Genomic DNA, 20,626 nt, shown 5'->3' on the forward strand with positions numbered 1-20,626 from the left:
ACACTCAATAAAGGTTTATTGGATGAGTAATTTGGATATAATGACTCATCCTTTGTGAAACACAAACACTGACCATACTACACAAAAAATACTACCCACTGACATTTTCTCTTTACATATACTTTTCTTATTATACTTAAAAAATAAAAATCATTTTAAGCTCTGCTGATGGAGAACTATAATTCAAATACATGAACTCTGACTCAATATGAGCAATGTGTCCCATTCATCCATAGATAATATGATGTTCAATGGAATTTTCATAACACAAAAAAAAAATGAAGTATTTGGACCAAAACTAAGCTAGATGTTATAGTTTGAGTCCTCTGTGGATCACAGTATATTTTTATATTTTAAAATATTCTCATTACATGGAGAGAGTGACTACTCCAAATTGGAACTCTCAGCTTTATTCAAGTAACTTTCCTCCTCTGAAGCTCATACCTAACAAAACCCCTAAAGCAAAATGTCTCCCCAATGACTGAATGCTTAAATAACTAATTGCTTGTAGCAAATAAATGGTTTCCTGCTAATATAAATACAGTTTACATTTGTCTTTCACAGTCCTTTGTAAAAATATGAGCTTCTCATGCAAATTTACAGGCTTCTAGACTACATTTGAAGGGTTTATATATTTAGCATCACTGCTGAAAATAATCACTTCATCATAAATCCATTCATCAAAACCTAAACCAATTGCGTCTCTCCACTAGAATGTATCCATTTTCCCAATACTTCACAATAAGTTCAATGAACATTAAATTCACAGGGACAGTGATTCTCAGAACATTCAGCAGTATATTCTGCCAAGTGTTTACTTAGACTTACAATATGATGATCCAGAACCCTTTGAGAGGGACTGTTAACTGGATTTCAACAATCCACTGTGCCTTCTAATCAATAACTAATTCATCGCCACCAAATGGCTTCTTCAGAGCACAGAGCCACAAAAGAATCCATGGAATGGAATGTCTAGTGCAGCATCTCCATATGCTCGCTTAGCTCTTTAGAAAACCACTTGTGGGGGCGCCTGGGTGGCTCAGTCGGTTGGGCGTCTGACTTTGGCTCAGGTCACGATCTTGCGGTCCGCGGGTTCGAGCCCCGCGTCGGGCTCTGGGCTGATGGCTCAGAGCCTGGAGCCTGCTTCCGATTCTGTGTCTCCCTCTCTCTCTGCCCCTCCCCCGTTCATGCTCTGTCTCTCTCTGTCCCAAAAATAAATAAACGTTAAAAAAAAAAAATTAAAAAAAAAAAAAAGAAAAGAAAACCACTTGTGAATGGCTGGGAGAAATCATCAAGGACTTGTAGCAAGAGCAACTGGAGACAACTTTTCATGGTGCAGTGACTATTTCTTGTAGCTTTGGTTCTAATTTGATGATGTCCAGAGCCATGTTTGGTGGTCATATCATGGAAGGACAGTGATACCGGTATCTACTGGGTAGTGGTGAGGGATACCGTTTAACATCCTGCAATGCACAGGACAGTATCTCCCCCACACACAACAAACACTATTCAGCCCATATGTCAATAGTGCTGAGACTGGGAAACCTTGTCTTATAAAAAGTTAATAGATGCAAATTCTAGAACTGTAGAACTGTATGGCCCAAGTACAGCAGCCACTATCCACTTGTAACTCTTGAGACCTTGAAATATGGCAATTCCAAACTGAGATGTGCTGTAAGTGAAAAATATACTCCAGATTTCAAAGACATAGTATGAAAGAAAGAATGTAGAATATCTTAATATTTTTATGATTAGATACTGAAATGATAATATTTTGATTATATCAGGCTAAAGAAAATACAGTGTTAAAATTAATTTCACCTCATACTTTTTACTTTTACAAATGTCTATTAGAAAATGTAAAGGGCGCCTGGGTGACCCAGTCAGTTAAGCATCCAACTCTTGACTTCACTCAGGTCATGATCTCACGATTCGTGAGTTTGAGCCCTCCATCGGGTTCTGCACTGACAGTGTGGAGCCTGCTTGGGATTCTCTCTCCTTCTCTCTCTCCCCCTCTCCTGCTTGCACTCTCTCTCTTTCTCTCAAAATAAATAAATAATATTTTATTTTATTTTATTTTATTTTATTTTATTTTATTTTTTTGCTGTGTTCCAATAAAACTTTATTTGCAAAAACAGATGGTAAGCTGGATTTAGCTTACTGGCCATAGTTTGCCAACCCATGTCCTTGACTATGGCCTTTTTTTTTTCAATATATGAAATTTATTGTCAAATTGGTTTCCATACAACACCCAGTGCTCATCCCAAAAGGTGCCCTCCTCAATACCCATCACCTACCCTACCCTCCCTCCCACCCCCCATCAACCCTCAGTTTGTTCTCAGTTTTTAAGAGTCTCTTAGGCTTTGGCTCTCTCCCACTCTAACATCTTTTTCTTTTTCCTCCCCCTCCCCCATGGGTTTCTGTTAAATTTCTCAGTATCCACATAAGAGTGAAAACATATGGTATCTGTCTTTCTCTGTATGGCTTATTTCACTTAGCATAACACTCTCCAGTTCCATCCATGTTGCTACAAAGGGCCATATTTCATTCTTTCTCATTGCCACGTAGTACTCCATTGTGTATATAAACCACAATTTCTTTATCCATTCACCGGTTGATGGACATTTAGGCTCTTTCCATAATTTGGCTATTGTTGAGAGTGCTGCTATAAACATTAGGGTACAGGAGACTATAGATGCTGGAGAGGATGTGGAGAAACGGGAACCCTCTTGCACTGTCGGTGGGAATGCAAACTGGTGCAGCCACTCTGGAAAACAGTGTGGAGGTTCCTCAAAAAATTAAAAATAGACCTACCCTATGACCCAGCAATAGCACTGCTAGGAATTTACCCAAGGGATACAGGAGTAATAAATAATCTTTTAAAAAAAGAAAAAGAAAAATGTAAAATTACATGTGTGGCTCTTGTTATATTTCTTTTTAGACAGCAGTAGGCTAGGAATTCCTTCTGTTTCCTTGATAACACGCTGTCTCTACCCATGAAATGCACATTTCAATGAGTGGACTCTCAAAGTAAACTTAAATTAAAAAAGCATCCAGTTGCTGTGTCCATATAAGATTAATAGAAATGCCAAAGTATTTTATCAGATCAGAGATACATGGGCGGCAAGATGAAGTTTCCCTATATATATTGATTTACAGAACTGGTCATAGATGAAAGAACAGAGTCAACGGGCTGTGCTTTTTTTCTTTATGCCCAAATGGTTAGGAATTATTCAGTAGCAAAAGGTCCCCCAGGTCAGACTTCAGGGGAAGACGGCACAGTAGGAAGATCCTAAGCTCAGTTCGTGCCACAGATACAACTAGAGAACCCCCACATCAGTGTAAATGACCCCAAGCCCGCAGAACAAACGCCACAACTAAATGTAGAAGAGGCCACATTGAAGATAGTAAGAAAGTGGCGATGTGGTGGGGAGCTAAGCCCAGGTGTGGCCACCTGAGGGAGGGAGCCAGACACATGGACAGGGGTGAGAAACAGACTATCACAACCGGGAACCTGCAGGGGAAGAGGAATCCCACCCCATTTGGCTTTGAAAATGAAGACACCAAATTCTCACAACCAGTGGGACTGACAGCCTGGAATTCTAATAAGCAGGCCCAGCTCTGGGAGAGACAGGAGGGTTACAGGAAGCTGAGTCACTGCCCTTAAAGAGACAGACCCCTCCTGCAGCAGACCAGCGTGGGCCTTGCTGGCACCACAGCCTGCAGCCCGTTCTCCTGAGGACCTGTGCCCTCCTTGGCTAGAGCCCATCGAAAGCGGTGCCACCAGCCTGGCACTGTGCGAGCAGCCCCTACAGGGACCAGCACCACACCAAAGTGACTCCTGCCCCCGGGAGAGGGGGGTCTCCCTGCAAGCCATGCCCACCGACGAAAGCTTCTCAGGGTACACACAGACAGAGTACTGCAGGTCAGTGCTACTGCATCTCTGGCAAACATGGAGCCTGCCTCAACTCAAGCTCAAGGTGGCCCCAGACTGGCCCACTAACAACACAGAGACCAAGCCCTTCCCACAACAGGCAAAGAGAGCCATTGCAGAAGATGGCACTGAAGGCAAACGCAGCTCAGCCATAATAGTAGGGCACAGGCAACAGACACAGGAGACACATCAGAAGTGTCGGGTCCTGGTAAACAGGGGACACTGCCCTGTAGGCCACCACAGGATCTTTTCTTCACAAGGATACTACTTTCAAGAGCAGGAGATGTACCTGACTTGCCAAACACAAAGAAACGGGGGCAGAGCTATACAAAACAAAGAGACAAAGGAATATGTGTCAAATGAAAGAAAACAAAATCACAGCAAGACAACTATGTGAAACGAAGATATGTAAAAATAACCATAAAACAAGTAACAAAATGACATCTCAATAGTTACTTTAAATGAAATTGGACTAAACACTTCAATCAAAAGACACACGGTGACAGAATGGATGAAAAACAAGACCTATATATATGCTGCCTATAAGAGGTCATTTCAGACCTAAAGACACCTGCAGATTGAAAGTAAAGGGATGGAAAGGTATTTATCATACAGATGGAAGTGAAAACAAAGCCAAAATAGCAATACTTATATGGGACAGAAGACAGTAACAAAAGACACTTCTAACCGTGAAGGGAACAATCCAACAAGAAGATATGACAATACTAAATATTTATGCACCCAGCATGGAAGCACCCAAATACATAAAGCAACTAATAACCAACATAAAGGAAATAATCAATAGTAATACAATAATATTAGGGGACTTTAACACCCCACTTACATCAATGGAAAGATCATTCAAACAGTATCAAGAAAGAAACAATGGCTTTGAATACCATGTTGGACCAGATAGATTTAACAGATATATTCAGAACATCCCATCCTATAACAGCAGAATATACATTCTTTTCAAGTGCACATCAAACATTTTCCAGAATAGATCACTAATTAGGACACAAAATAAGTCTCAACAAATTAAAAAAGACTGAAGTCATACCATGCATTTTTTCTGACCACAATGCTGTGAAACTAGAAATCAGCCACAAGGAAAAATCTTGAAAGACCACAAATACACGGAAGTCAACTCCCATGCTACTAAACAATGAATAGGTCAATCAAGAAATCAAAGAGGAAATCAAAATATACTTGGAGACAACTGAAAACAAAATTCATACACTTTTAATCAGACTTGCCAAAAAAGGGAAAAAAAGAGAGTGAGGACTCAAATAAATAATATCCTAAATGAAAGAGGAGAAATAACTACCACCACAGTGATACAAAGGATTATAAGAGAGTAAGTTATGAAAATTTATATGCCAGCAAATTGAAATACCTAGAAGGAATGGATAAATTCCTAGAAACATATAACCTCCCAAAACTGAATCAGGAAGAAATAGAAAATCTGAACAGACCAGTTAAAACCAGTGGAATCAAATCACTAATCAAAATACTCACCACAAACAAAACTCTAGGACCATATGGCTTCACAGGTGAATTCCACCAAACATTTAAAGAATAGTTAATACCTATTCTTTTCAAAGTATTCCAAAAAATAGAAGAGGAAGGAAAGCTTCTAAATTCATTCTATGAGACAAGCATCCTCATACTGAAACCAGATGAAGACACCACAAAAAAAAGAGAACCAGGCCAATATCTCCAACGAACATAGATGCAAAAGTCCTCAACAAAATATGAGCAAACCAAATCTGACAACACATTTAAAAAATCATTCCAGGCCCCTGGGTGGCTCAGTCAGTTGAGTGTCCGACTCCAGCTTGGGTCATGATCTCACAGTTGTGAGTATAAACCCCGCATCAGGCTCGCTGCTGTCAGCGCAGAGCCCACTTTGGATCCTTGGGCCCCCCCCTCTCTTTGCCCCTTCCCCACTTGTGCTCTCTCCCTCTCAAAAATTAATAATCTTTAAAAAAAGAAAAAAAGCATTCACCACGATCAAGTGGAATTTATTCCTGGGATGCAAGGGCAGCTCGATACTTGCAAATCAATCAACTTGATACATCACATCAACAAGAAAAAGGGAAAAACACACACGATTATTTCAATAGATGGAGAGAAAGCATGCAACAAAGTACAACATCTATTCATGATAAAAAAAAAAACCCTCAGCAAAATACGTTTAGAGGGAACATATTACATATTTCAACATAATAAAGGCCAATTAGGAAAAACATCATAGCTAACATCATATTCAATGGTGAAAAACTGAAAGCTTTCCCTTAAGGTCAGGAACAAGAAAAGGATGTCCACTCTCACCACTGTTATTCAACACAGTACTGGAAGTCCTAGCCACAGCAATCAGACAACAAAAAGAAATAAAAGGCATCTGGACTGGTAATGAAGAAGTAAAACTTTCATTATTCACAGATGACATGACACTACATATACAAAACACTAAAGACTCCGCCGAAAAACTTCTGGAAGTAATAAATAAATTCAATGAGGTTGCAGGATAGAAAATCAATATATAGAAATTGCTGCATTTCTACACACTTAATAATGAAGTAGCAGAAGGAAAAATTAAGAAAACAGTCCCATTTACAACTTCACCAAAAAGAATAAAATACCTAGGAATAAACTCAACCAAAGAGGTTAAAGACTTATACTCTGAAAACTATAAAACATTTATGAAAGAAATCGTAGACAGCAAAAACAAATAGATATTCCGTGCCCATGGATTGAAAGAACAAAGACGGTTAAAATGTCCATACTACCCAAGCAATCTACAGATTTAATGCAATCCTTATCAAAATACCAACAGTGTTTTTCACAGAACTAGAACAAATGATCTTAAAATTTGCATACAACAACAAAAGACCCCAAACAGCCAAAGCAATCTTGAGGAAAAAAAAAAAAAAAAAGAACAAAACTGGAGGTATCACAATCCCAGACTTCAAGATATACTACAAAAATATAGTAATCAAAACAGTATGGTACTGGCACAAAAACAAATACATAGATCAATAGAACAGAGTAGAAAATCCAAAAATAAACCCACAACTATATGGTCAATTAATCTTCAACACAGCAGGAAACAATATGCAATAGGAAAGTCTCTCCAACAAATAGTTTTAGGAAAACCGGACAGATACAAATGAAAGAATGAAACTGGACCACTCTCTAACACCAAACACAAAAATTAACTCAACATGGATTAAAGACCTCAAAGTGAGACCTGAAAACATAAAAATCCTGGAAGAGAGCACAGGAAGTAATTTCTCTGACACTAGCCATAGCAACAGTTTTCTAGATATGCCTCCTGAAAAAAGGGAAACAAAAGCAAAAGCAATCTATTGGGACCACATCAAAATGAAAAGCTTCTACAGAGCAAAGGAAACAATCAACAAAACTAAAAGGCAACCTATGGGATTGGTAAGATATTTGCAAATGACACATCTGATTTGGTTTAGTAGCCAAAATGTATAAAAACGTATACAACTCAACACCCAAAGAACAAATAATCCAATTAAAAAAGGGCAGAAGACATGAACAGACATTTCTCCGAAGAAGATATCCAGGTGGCCAACAGGCACGTGAAAAGATGCTCAACATCACTCATCAGGAAAATGCAAATCAAAAGCACAAATAGCTATCACCTCACACCTGTCAGAATGGCTAAAATCAGAAACACAAGAAACAACAAGTGTTGGTGAGGATGTGGAGAAAGGGGAACGCTCTTGCTCCATTGGTGGGAATGCAAACTGGTGCAGCCTCTCTGGAAAACAGTATGGAGGCTCCTCAAAAAACTGAAAATAGAAATATCATAGCATCAGTGATTCCACTATTGGGCCAATAGTTTAAAAAACTAGAAGGTAAAGAAACATTTGACCACAGGCAAATATTTCTGAAAGGAAAGCACAGCATCCAGCTCATTAAAAGGAATGACCCTGAGAAGAGCAGAAAAATTAGACAAATTTGTTAAACTGGTCATCAGACCTGAAATCTTCTATAAATAATACCACAAGGACAGTGCTGTACAGTAGAAGCCATGGTTCCCTTCTTAACGATCCACTCAAAGACACAGGACAAACAAATGGAAATATTCAATAACAGGTCATGACAATGAATGAGAGTACTCCAAAGGAGAGTTCAGAGTGAAAATCGGCACCATGGAGGGTAGGACTTGGATGTGGAAATAAGGGCAGAATTTAGGCCATCAAAATTGAGACCAACAGTTTCATGGAGGAGACTCCAGAAAAGCAGAGCGAGCTGAAGCTCAGGGCTGAAATAGGCATGAGGTTTGCAACTGGGACAAGAACCAGAGCTCCCTCACTAAGGCTTTGCATTAATTTTGGCAAGAGTTCAGCAATGAGACAAACTTCTTTGTCTTAACGACCAGGAAGAGAATTTAGAACTTTATTCTACAGGCAATGGGGAGACAGGGAAAGCTATGGAAGGAGAGAGGGGGTGTAAGAAGAACAACATTGCAGGTTTGCACATGGGATGGAATGGAGAGGGAAGATATGGCAGAAGGACGTGTCATCAGCCCATAATGTGCAGTGTTGTTTCCCACAACGTTTTCCATAGTGACCGTACAATTTACATCCCCACCAATATGGCAAAAATGTTCCCATTTCACCAGGCCTTTGCCAACATTTGATATCGCTGTCTTTTTGACAACAGCCATTCTAACGGGTGTCAAAGCTTTCATATAGGAAATAAATAGGTAATGGGTTTCACATACTTACCTTGAAGTTTAATGAATATTTCCTCTCTAGCTTCTGAAATTGGGTATGTCACATGACACCATCTGCTCATCCTAACACCACGGCTGTAAGACTCCATCCACCTGCACACATAAAGGAGACTGTTTTATTGGTCTATTATTTACTGTCAATAAAACACTAAGCAATGGTATATTTAGCATTTTAAAATAAGTATGCCAACAGTGATGCCTAAGAATTATTAAGCACCAAAATGATACCTGGTAAGGGTACTTAATATTTTGTTACAAAATACACTATTCCCTAATCTTCAAAGACCCTGAGGCCAAGAGTGAAGCCAATCTAATTAGGAGACAGTAGGAAGTTTATCTTCCTTGGACAAAGAACAACTAATTAAAAGCTAAAGATAATCAGAGACAATAACTTTTTCTGAATATCATTAAAAACTTTCTAAAAGTCCAATATGTTCAGAGTAGTACGCAAGCTTTCACATGACATGGAAGTTCAGTATTTCCACCATTTCCTTTGTGGAAATACAAACCATAATGAAGAAGAATGAGTTAAAAAAAAAAAAGTCAGCAATCCCTATTAAAATAACACAAGCATTCTTCACAGAGCTAAAACAAACAATCCTAAAATTTGTATGGAACCAGAAAAGACCCCAAATAGCCAAAGCAATCTTGAAAAAGAAAACCAAAGCTGGAGGCATCACAATCTCGGACTTCAAGCTGCATTACAAAGCTGTAATCATCAAGACAGTACGGTACTGGCACAAAAACAAACACTCAGATCAATGGAACAGAACAGAGAACCCAGAAATGGACACACAAATGTATGGCCAACTAATCGTTGACAAAGCAAGAAAGAATATCCAATGGAATAAAGACAGTCTCTTCAGCAAGTGGTGCTGGGAAAACTGGACAGCGACATGCAGAAGAATGAACCTGGACCACTTTCTTACACTGTACACAAAAATAAACTCAAAGTGGATGAAAGACCTAAATGTAAGACAGGAAGCCATCAAAATCCTCGAGGAGAAATCAGACAAAAACCTCTGTGACCTTGGCTGCAGCAACTTCTTACTCAACACGTCTCTGGAGGCAAGGGAAACAAAAGTAAAAAAGGACTATTGGGACCTCATCAAAATAAAAGGCTTCTGCACAGCAAAGGAAACAATCAGCAAAACTAAGAGGCAACTGACAAAATGGGAGAAGATATTTGCAAGGGACAGATCAAATAAAGGGTTAGTATCCAAAATCTATAAAGAACTTATCAAACTCAACACCCAAAAAATGAATAATCCAGTGAAGAAATGGGCAAAAAAACATGAATAGACCCTTCTCCAAAGAAGACATCCAGATGGCCAACTGACACATGAAAAAATGCTCAATATCACTCATCATCAGGGAAATACAAATCAAAACCACAAGGAGGATACCACCTCACACCTGTCAGAACAGCTAACATTAACAACTCAGGCAACAACCGATGTTGGCAAGGATGCGGAGAAAGAGGATCTCTTTTTGCACTGCTGGTGGGAATGCAAACTGGTGCAGCCACGCTGGAAAACAGTATGAACATTCCTCAAAAAATTAAAAATAGAACTACCCTACGACCCAGCAACTGCCTACTAGGCATTTATCACAGGGATACAGGTGTGCTGTTTTAAAGGGCCACATGCACCCCAATATTTAGAGCAGCACTATCGACAATAGCCAAAGTATGGAAAGAGCCCAAATGTCCATCGATGGATGAATGGATAAAGAAGATGTGGTATGTGTATGTATACCTGTATATGTATATGTATATGTATATGTATATGTATATGTATATATGTATATATGTGTGTGTATGTGTATATATATATGTGTATATACATATATATACATACACACATATATATATATACACACACATACACATACCACGGAGTATTACTCAGCAATCAAAAAGTATGAAATCTTGCCATTTGCAACTATGCAGATGGAAGTGGAGGGTATTATGCTAAGCAAAATTAGCCAGTCAGAGAAAGAGAAATACCATATGACTTCACTCATATGAGGAATTTAAGATACAAAACAGATGAACCTAAGGGAAGGGAGGCAAAAGTCATATAAAAACAAGGAAGGGGACAAAACATAAGAGACAGTTAAATATGGAGAACAGAGGGTTGCTATAGGGGTTGTGGGAGGGGGGATGGGCTAAATGGGTAAGGGACATTAAGGAATCTACTCCCAAAATCACTGTTGCATTATATGCTAACTTGGATATAAATTAAACAATAAATAAATTAATTTTATTTTTTTTTAATTTTTTTTAACGTTTATTTATTTTTGAGACAGAGAGAGACAGAGCATGAATGGGGAGGGTCAGAGAGAGAGGGAGACACAGAATCTGAAACAGGCTCCAGGCTCTGAGCGGTCAGCACAGAGCCCGACACGGGGCTGGAACTTACGGACCGCGAGATCATGACCTGAGCTGAAGTCGGACGCTTAACCGACTGAGCCACCCAGGTGTCCCTAAATTAATTTTAAAAAATAGCCATCTTAGCAGGGCGCTTGGGTAGCTAAAAAAAAAAAAAAAATCAATTTGTATAAAATAGGAAGAAAGTTAAACCCCAGACTTTAAAGTGTCAAAACAGCTGCCAATGTCACTGAAGATTGATCAGAGTGTGTTAGAGAAGATAGATAGGAGCAAACCAAACCACAGGGATCATGCAGTAGCTAGAGATGTGCCAACGAGCCAGGAAAAGCACACTTCACAAACACCAGAGGTACAACCAAAGCACAGGACTTGGATCATCTGTTTGCAAGAAGAGAAGTAAGAGTAAAACCAGGAGGCAGCGAGAGCTTCCTGTACCAAATCAGCTTCCAGAAGCAGAAAAAGTGGATTAAAGGAAGGATCACATGGACAAAATATATTTTCTGGCATTGTTCTGTCTCAATGGCAGTGGGAAAAAGAAATTTAAATTGTTAACAAAGAAATTTTTAAAAATCAGCCTTTGTCACTTGCTGAGAAGTAAAGCATAAATAAATGTATACATCAGATATCCTGGCACATCATCTTGCCTTCTTCCCACAAAAACATCCAGAAATAAAACAAAATGCATACAGAAGTAGAAATCAACAGCTCTCTTATATGTAAATAACATAAATTAGAAGATATAATTGCAGACAAGGCACCATTTAAAATAGCAATAATAAATATAAAACGTCTATAAGTAAATACGTAAGAACTTTTGGAGGAATATTTTTAAGTTCTTCCAGGGGAGGGGAGAAGAAAATGTAAACATATGAAAGGCATTCCAAGTTGCTGAGTACAAAGAATCAACATCATAATATAATTGTCTCTGAATCTATCTAAAATAGAACCCAACCAATTCGTTTTAGGAATCTGGTATGTTGACCCTAAATTTTACAGGAACCACAGGTAAGTAAAAATAGTCACTAAAGGAGCCCCTGGGTGGCTCAGTCAGTTAAGCATCTGACTTTTGATCTCAGCTCAGGTCTTGAGCTCAGGATCATGATTTCAAGCCCCACAGTGGGCTCTGTACTGGGCATGAAGCCTACCTAAAAAAAGAAAAAGAAAAAGAAAAAAGAATAGCCAAGAAAAAAAAATAAAGTAAATGAATTATAAGATGAAAGCAACTCAATACAAAATGGGCAAAGATTTTAACAAATACTTGATAAAAGATATTAAAAATGGAGAATAAGAACATGAAAAAGTATCAGCCTCATTAGTCATCAGTAAAATGCAAAATAAAACCACCACGTGATACCACATATACCCACCCAGTATGTCAAAAATTAAAAAGACTGACCATCAAATGATGCTGCAGATTAGAACAAGCAGAACTCTCACACATGTCGGTGGCAGTGTCGAAGAGTACAACCACCTTGGAGAAAGCATAGGGTAGGAGCTTCTTAAAGAGCTTAAACCCACCCTATAGCTGAACCATTTCCCACACATATTTGTCCCGTCCCCACAAAAAAAGGAAAAGAGAACATATGGGCGACAAAATGAACTGTGCGATAATGTTCAAAACAGCCTTGGTCTTGGCTAGTAGGTGAATAAATAAACCAAATGTGCCATATTCACACAGTGGGACACCAGACATCAAGAAAAAAAAACAATCTACAGATACATGAAACAACACGGTTCAAGTCTCAAAAACATCATGCTCCTGAAGGAAACCTTCCCCAAAAGAATGCACGCTTCGTGGAGTCAGAATAGCAGTGGGCTCTATGGGAGTGGGGATGGGGACTGACTAGCACGAGGCATGAAGGAATTTGGGGGCTGATGGTAATGTCCTGTGTCTTGATAAGAGTTTGGGTTACATAAGCATAAGCATGTGTCAAAACCCTATTCACCGTATGTAAATTTTAGCTCAAAATAAAAAAAGATACTATAAACAAATACTAAACCCTACGTATTAATGAGGCAATGCTAAACTATTTGGGGAAAGTGTACTGATATCTCCAGCTTCCTTTAAATGCATCAAAAAATATGATGAATTAGTGTGCAGAATAGATGGATAGATATGTGTTAAAACAAGGTTAGTATAACATTAATGGGAGAATCCGTGTGGCGCGTAATGGGTGTTCACTGTAAAATAATCTCAACCTTGCCACATGTTGAAAATCTTATTTTTTAAGTTTTTATTTATTTATTTTGAGAGAAAGAGAGCGAGCTAGCGGGGGAGGGGCCAAAGAGAGGGGGACAGAGGATTAGAAACAGGCACTATGCTGACAGCACAGATGTGGGGCTTGAACTCACAAACCACGAGATCACGACCTGAGCCAAAGTCGGATGCTTAACCAACTGAGCCACCCAGGCACCCCTGGTTGAAAACCTTTTTAAGAAGTGTTAAAAAAAAAAAAAAGCATAGAAACGAAAAGAGTGAGGAAGACTAGCCCTGTAGCATGCTAAAACTTATTTATATTTCATATTAAGTTTACGAATAAATAGAAAAAATTTCTATTCAGAAAAAGAACCCCCTAAATATGAAAATTTAATGCTGTTCAAGGGGTATAAACTTTCAGTTCCACAAGATGAATAGGTTCAAGAGATCTGTTGTAAAACACTGTGCCTATTGTCAACATTCCACGCTGCACACTTACAAATGTGTTAAGAGGGTAGATCTTGGGGCACCTGGGTGGCTCAGTCAGTTGGGCGTCCGACTTCGGCTCAGGTCATGATCTCGTGGTCCGTGAGTTCAAGCCTCGCGTCAGGCTCTGTGCTGGCTGCTCAGAGCCTGGAGCCTGTTTCAGATTCTGTGTCTCCCTCTCTCTCTGACCCTCCCCCATTCATGCTCTGTCTCTCTCTGTCTCAAAAATAAATAAACGTTAAAAAAATTTAAAAAAGAGGGTAGATCTCATGTTAGGTGTTCTTACACAATCAAACATTTATGGAAATGTAATATATGTTACAGGCGACAACTCAAATCAGAGGGGAAAAGGTGGATTATTTAATAAATAGCATTGCGACAAATGGGCTGCCTTCTGGAACAATATATTTGGACCTATGCCTCATACCCTGTGCCAGGGTAACTTGCAAACAGATGAAATATTTAAATATATATAAAATGTAGAAGAAAGTAATAAACTAAAAAAACCATAGGATAATTCTTCTTTAACACCAGAGGGAAAAAGTCCTTTCCAATTATGACCAAATGTCAGAAGTAATAACAATACTAATGAATTCAACCACATAAAAGCACGCTTAGGGCAAAACTATAATAAACAAACTCAAAGACAGATGACATGATGGAAGGAAACTGTAATATATCACACAGTTAATTGCTCCAATAAATAAGTAGTTCACAGATATAATTTCAGCAACCCAAGAGGAAAAACAAAAACAAAAACACAGGGAGATGATATGAACAGAGAATTCATAGAAAAGGAAAGACAAACGGCTTTTATCCCATGAAAATATCCTCAACCTCAAATATAGTAATTAAAAAAATGTATCTTTGTGTAGTTCTAATTTGCATTTCTATCAGAAGTGAAAAAAGAACACTGTACAGTGTATAATTCACTTTCAAAAGGAGAGAAGCACACACACACAAATATAACAACACATATAAAAATGTGTTTGTACATATTTTTTAAAGCTCCAGAAAGGAACACAGAAATAACAATATGGATTATTGTTCAGAATGATGGGGAGATTTTTTTTCACAGTAAACTCTTTATACTTTTTGAATCTTTAATCATGTAGTTGAACTACTTACTAAAAAATGAGACTTAGAAAAGTAAAAAGAATTCTACTGCAAGCAAAGTCAGAGTGGGAGACAGCCTGGGTTTTAGCCAAACTCTGCCACTAATTAACAGTGTGAACTTGGGCCAGTCTCTTAGAATCATTGACTCTTCCTTCTGGCTGCAAAGAATCTCAGAAAGATTCTCATCCCTCCTCTTAGTCTATAGAATAGAAAACAGAAACGCAAAATAAATTGCATGGCTTAGCAATGTCACATGCTGTCAGTTTATGGCAGAGCCACAAAAGCTGTCAATATGCCCATTTCTTCTTGTTTGAGATGGGAATTCTGCCATTAAGAGATGAAGAGACAAGCCATGTATGCTGGGGAATAATATCTGTAAGGCACACAAGTGAGAAAGGACTTGGGTCCAGAGTATATAAACAACTCTCCAAATCCAACAAGAAAACAAGCACCTAAACAGATGCTCAACATCTTTAGCCATCAGGGAAATGAAAATTAAAAACCACAGGAAGATCCCACTATGCATCTTTGGAACGGCTAAAACTTAAAAAAAAAAAAAATTACACAAGACAATGGAAAGAATATGGCACAATTTGAATCCTTACACATTGCCTGTATACAAAATGCAAAAGGTACAACACTTTAAAAAGCAGTTGGGCAGTTTCTTTTTTTTTTTTTTAATGTTTATTTATTTTTGAGACAGAGAAAGAGTGTGAGCGGGGAAGGGGCAGAGAGAGGGGGAGACACAGAATCCGAAGCAGGCTCCAGGCTCCGAGCTGTCGGCACAGAGCCCGATGCAGGACTCAAACTCATGAACCGTGAGACCATGACCTGAGCTGAAGTCAGACGTTTAACTGACTGAGCCACCCAGGCGCCCCCAATTTCTTATAAAGTTAAACATTAACTCAAAAACCTGTACAAACATGTTTACAGCAGTCTTATCACCAAAAAGCTACAGGAAGAATCCAAATGTCCTTCAATTACCGTACATCCACATAAAGGAATCCTATGTAGCCCTAAAAGGAACAAACTATTGATACATGCAACAGCCTGGATGCACCTCAAAGGTATAATGGTGAGAGGAAGCAGCCAATGTCACACAGCTACATGATCCCATTCATAGGCCATTCTGGAAAAGGCAACATTAGAGGAATGGAGAAGAGATTGGTGGTTCCCAGAAGTGCTGGCAGGGGGAGAGGCTAATAGGGGGAGCAGGAGGAAATTTAGGGTGTCCTCGGACTACTGTGTCTCGTGATTGTGGTGGTAGATGTCCAAACCTATGCATTTGTCAAAATCCACAGAATCGTATACCACAAAGAGCAGATTTTACTGTAAGTTTAAAAATAAACTTTTTAAAATGGAGTCTTGATTCACCTCATCTCTATGGCTCTTTCCATCTCTAAAGACAAAGCTTCTTTCACTTTCAGAAGGGTAACAATTTACTCCCAAAGACTAGTAGGGATTTGTATTACATGTGACAAAAAAAAAATTCTAATCATTTTTCTTTTGACAAAAGAAAACCAGAATAAGTATGAAATTCACAGAGCAATGACATCACGGAGAAACAGGAAGCCCAGGAAAGGACGTGAAAACAATGGTTGAGAACTTCATCTCACTTGGAAGCACTACACAAATAGAAAAGTAGTCCCAAATTTCACTGTTTAAAGTTTGCTATCGTATTTGCAAAGTCCTTTGTTTAATGTCTACTTATTTTTTGAGAGAGAGAGCACAGCGGGGGAGGGGCAGACAGAGGTGGACAGAAGATCTGAAGTGGGCTCCGTGCTGACAGCAGAGACCCCGATGCAGGGTTCAAACTCATGAACGGCAAGATCTGGATCTGAGCCGAAGTCGTACACTCAACCGACTAAGCCACCCAGGCACCCCCAAAATTTATTTTTATGTAAAGGTGGAATCATTGGTTGAGCAAAGTCAAGAATTGCCTCTACATATCCTTTTGCGTCTCTCAAAGCGTGTTCCTGTGACACTGGAGTGTCCAGAGAGATGCCATCCTTCGAGTAATTTCTTGTTTACTTCTGCTGTTTCGTTCCATGAGCTTCAAGCAAAATGCCCCCTCATGAACTGTTTCTTGCATTTTTAGGGTTGTGTACCCCGTTGAGAATCTAACTGAAGCTCTGACCATATTTGCAGGGACTTAACCCCAAGTCCATAATTACCCCTACACACACAATCGTAGTTACAATGTCAGGGGCTCAAGGACTCCCTGAGTCCTGTGCACTGCAGGAGAACAGGCATGTAGAGCATAGGCTCCTGTGGGGAATCCTGGGTTCAAATCCTGCCTCCCTGTATACTTCAGGAGGTCAGGTTCCCAAGAGGCTGACAAGGCTGTGGTCATAGGGTAGGAAGTATGAAGAGTGGACTTCAGCTTCCCTGATGGTTAGACATCTCTTCTCCATCACTCAGAGAGCTCTGGAAGCCTTAGCTCATTGTAGAAATGTAAGGTATCATTTTCATGTCATTACACTATATCCCCGCTACCCCCGGCGATAAGCCAAACCTTTTTATTGCTGAGGCATAAAAAATGCTAGGGGGAAAATACAAAGGCATTTATTTATATTATTGTAAGCTTTTTAAAAATGATTTCCCCTGAATAGGCTATTTTCTTCTTTTCTGTCTGGCTATTACCATTTTTATCTTCTGGCTGTAAAATACCTGTTTGCCATTTCTGTGAAAAACAGCGTAACCCTCTCCAATCCATCACACCGCCCTACTCTTACCAAGCTCCCAACTCATCAGGAAAACAACGGCCTGATTAAACAAGCACAGCAAAGTCCCAGTGTCCTTAGGACGTGTGGGGAGCACTAAATGCAATCAGCACCATCTGCCACACAGGGCAAAGAGGCAGAGGAAACAGGAGTTTCTAAAGGAGAATCGCATACTTCGTGACCAGCAGCTTTTGTTAATGCTCTTTTCCAAGCAATTACATGAACTAATTTCTGGAAGATGATTTGATTCTTTCAGCCTGATGATTCAGTGAAATAAAAAACAAAGAGAGAGAGACAGAGAGAGAAAGGGAATCATCAGGTGATCGTTCTCCTGACCATAATTCACTCTACATAATCTGTGGGTTCCACAGAAGCAGCTATTGTGTGTAAAGTGCCCACTGATCATTTATCTTAAAATATTCAAGGTCAGATTAGCAGAACTGCAGTCCACAGCTTCTACCAGTCCTGTGACTCAAACTTCAGTATGAGAACTGGAGCTGAGTTCAACCTTATCTCTGCTGCAGAGAAAACATCTCCAGCCTACACATTGTGACTTAGGATGGAAACTGCCTTACATGATTGTTACTATATATGCACGTATATACATATATATATATAGACACACACACATGTATATACACACACATATGTGTACTTATATATATGCACACACATATATGTATAAGTACATCCGTATAGAGAAATACACAAATAAAAACTTATAAACTCCTCTTAATCCTTTCCTTAGCCATGGCCATGATTAAATCTTGGTCTAATCACCATCCCTGGTTCCAGTGTTTGTGGGATTTTAGGAGATATGTCAGTCAGCTTTTAAGAGCCTCACAATCTTCCAGGTATTTTGCCCAGCTTTACCAGAAACTTTCCAGGTATTTTGCCCAACCTTGATTATGTCCACCTCTTACTCCTCTGAGACGCAGGTATAGCAGTTCTCTCTGCATGGCAGAGGCTCTACTGCACTGGGGCTCAGAAGGTTGGCACCTGGACCAAGATCCACACGACTCCAGTGTCTCTCAGCTGCCACTCAAACTCCAAGCAAAGCCCATCTTCTTTCTGTCTGCTACACTTCCCCATCATCATGAACACCAAGTAAGAAGCTACTCATGGATTCATCCAAGGAGAAGGTTTAAACCTCCCAGACCTGGAAGATGGGGAACACGCTCCTCACACCGTCTTGTTCCAAAATGCTTTGCCTCACCTGGCACTGGAGAGGAACTAAATTGCCAGCGGCTAGGGTCAGGCACTCCAGCTAACCTCTCACCCAAGACTGCACCAGACTCAAACCAAGACTCTGATATGAATATCACAAAGCCTATCCAGTGACCTGCCTAGGGAAGAAACCTCCCTACAGACCCAGAACAGAGTCTTGGGTGTTGGTTGTTAGTGCCAGGGCCAAAATGCCGTGCTGTCGATTCTCTGCACCATCCATGCACTTGTCCTTGAATCCCTCCACTCTGACGTCACCAAATTCCACTTCAAAGGAATTGTCTTGATAATCATTTTGCTCAGAACCACTCACAGTTTTTGTCATTAACTGACTTTCTCTTTCATGTCTCAGCTTTTATGACCCTGTTATAGGCTTGTCTGGCTTTCTCTTTCCCCAGTCTCTAAATTCTAAGACACTGGTCTCTAAAATTAGGTGTAGCCCTTCTGATCTCCTTGATTTTCCCTTCATATTTATTTCTTGAAGAAATTTACCTTCCTCGTAGCCACCCAAATTTCCTCCTTGGTCTCCCAAATTTCTGCTTCAATACTTCCATGATTCCTAAAGCTCATGCCCATATATCCCAACTATCTCATCACCTCAAACTCGATATTTCAAAGCCAAACCTTCCACAGTCCTACAAAAACATTTCTTTCTTGATAGCCCCATTGGTTAACAACAGCAAAGCTTCAGCTTCAGAATTTTTAAATTTCCCTGTCCTTTGCTCCTATTTAATCAACTATATACTTAATTCCTTTTTTAACATGTTTTCTCCCTCATTCTCACTCTTCCTTCCTTCTGGAACTTTAAATAAATTTATGATATAACCATTTCAATTTATCTTCCCTGTCCTTCCATATATTTTCCATACATCTAAACTCTGAATTGCCCTCTGAGTGATTTTTTATAGTTCTGCCTTCTAGCTCACTCATTCTCTCTTTAGCTGCATCTAATCTATTTACTCTGCTTTTGATGTTTTTAATTTCAGTTGTTTTATTTCATTTCTAGAATATATGTTTCATTATCTTTATATCTGCAAGGCCAATTATATTCATCTGCTCCTCCTTACTGATTCACTTTTCTATTTATTAAATTCACTATACTTATAATTTAATTATTCCAATACCAAAAGCTTCCTGAGTCTGACTCTGCCATTAGTGACTTCTGCTGATTCTCACTCATGGCAGCTTACTATGAGTGGCACTCTGCCCAGTTGTGTCTTTAGACCAAAGCTGTCTCCAGATATTTCCAAGTAACTACTGAGAGGTAAAATGGCTTTTGGTTGAGATTACTGTGTTAGACAAACATATACACACTTTGAAAATCCCCTAGAAGTACCTCTAATCTGTCAAGGGCTCCCGGATAACCTTGACCCACACTTGTTTCTCTGTCACTATGTAACTAAACTGTAATATCTTATTTTAATCTGAGAGGCCAAATTGCACAAATTAGCACCACAGTACAGTGAGTATTATTGTCCTATTATTCCACTGTTAATAAATCCACTTCAGAATCATTTAATTTATTTTTAACCTTTTTTTTTTTTTATTTTAAGAGAGAGAAAGCATGGGGTGTCCGGTAGCTTAGTCAGTTGAGCATCTGACTTCGGCTCAGGTCATGATCTCACAGTCTGTGAGTTCAAGCCCCACATTGGACTCTGTACTGACAGCTCAGAGCCTGGAGCCTACTTCGGATTCTGTGTCTCCCTCTCTCTCTGCCCCTCCCCTGCTCATGCTCTGCCTCAAAAATAAATAAAAACATTAAAAAAAAATTAAGAGAGAG

General features: G+C 39.3%; 1 non-coding gene across 1 annotated transcript; it reads left to right on the plus strand.

The window, feature by feature from the left end:
* The first annotated feature begins 1,028 nt into the window (after positions 1-1,028).
* On the plus strand, positions 1,029-1,113 carry TRNAQ-UUG. Its single transcript has one exon. It is a non-coding gene; the product is annotated as a tRNA-Gln (tRNA).
* The last annotated feature ends 19,513 nt before the right edge of the window (positions 1,114-20,626 follow it).

The sequence above is a fragment of the Panthera tigris genome, chromosome X, assembly GCF_018350195.1.
Source record: "Panthera tigris isolate Pti1 chromosome X, P.tigris_Pti1_mat1.1, whole genome shotgun sequence".
Taxonomy (NCBI): Eukaryota; Metazoa; Chordata; class Mammalia; order Carnivora; family Felidae; genus Panthera; species Panthera tigris.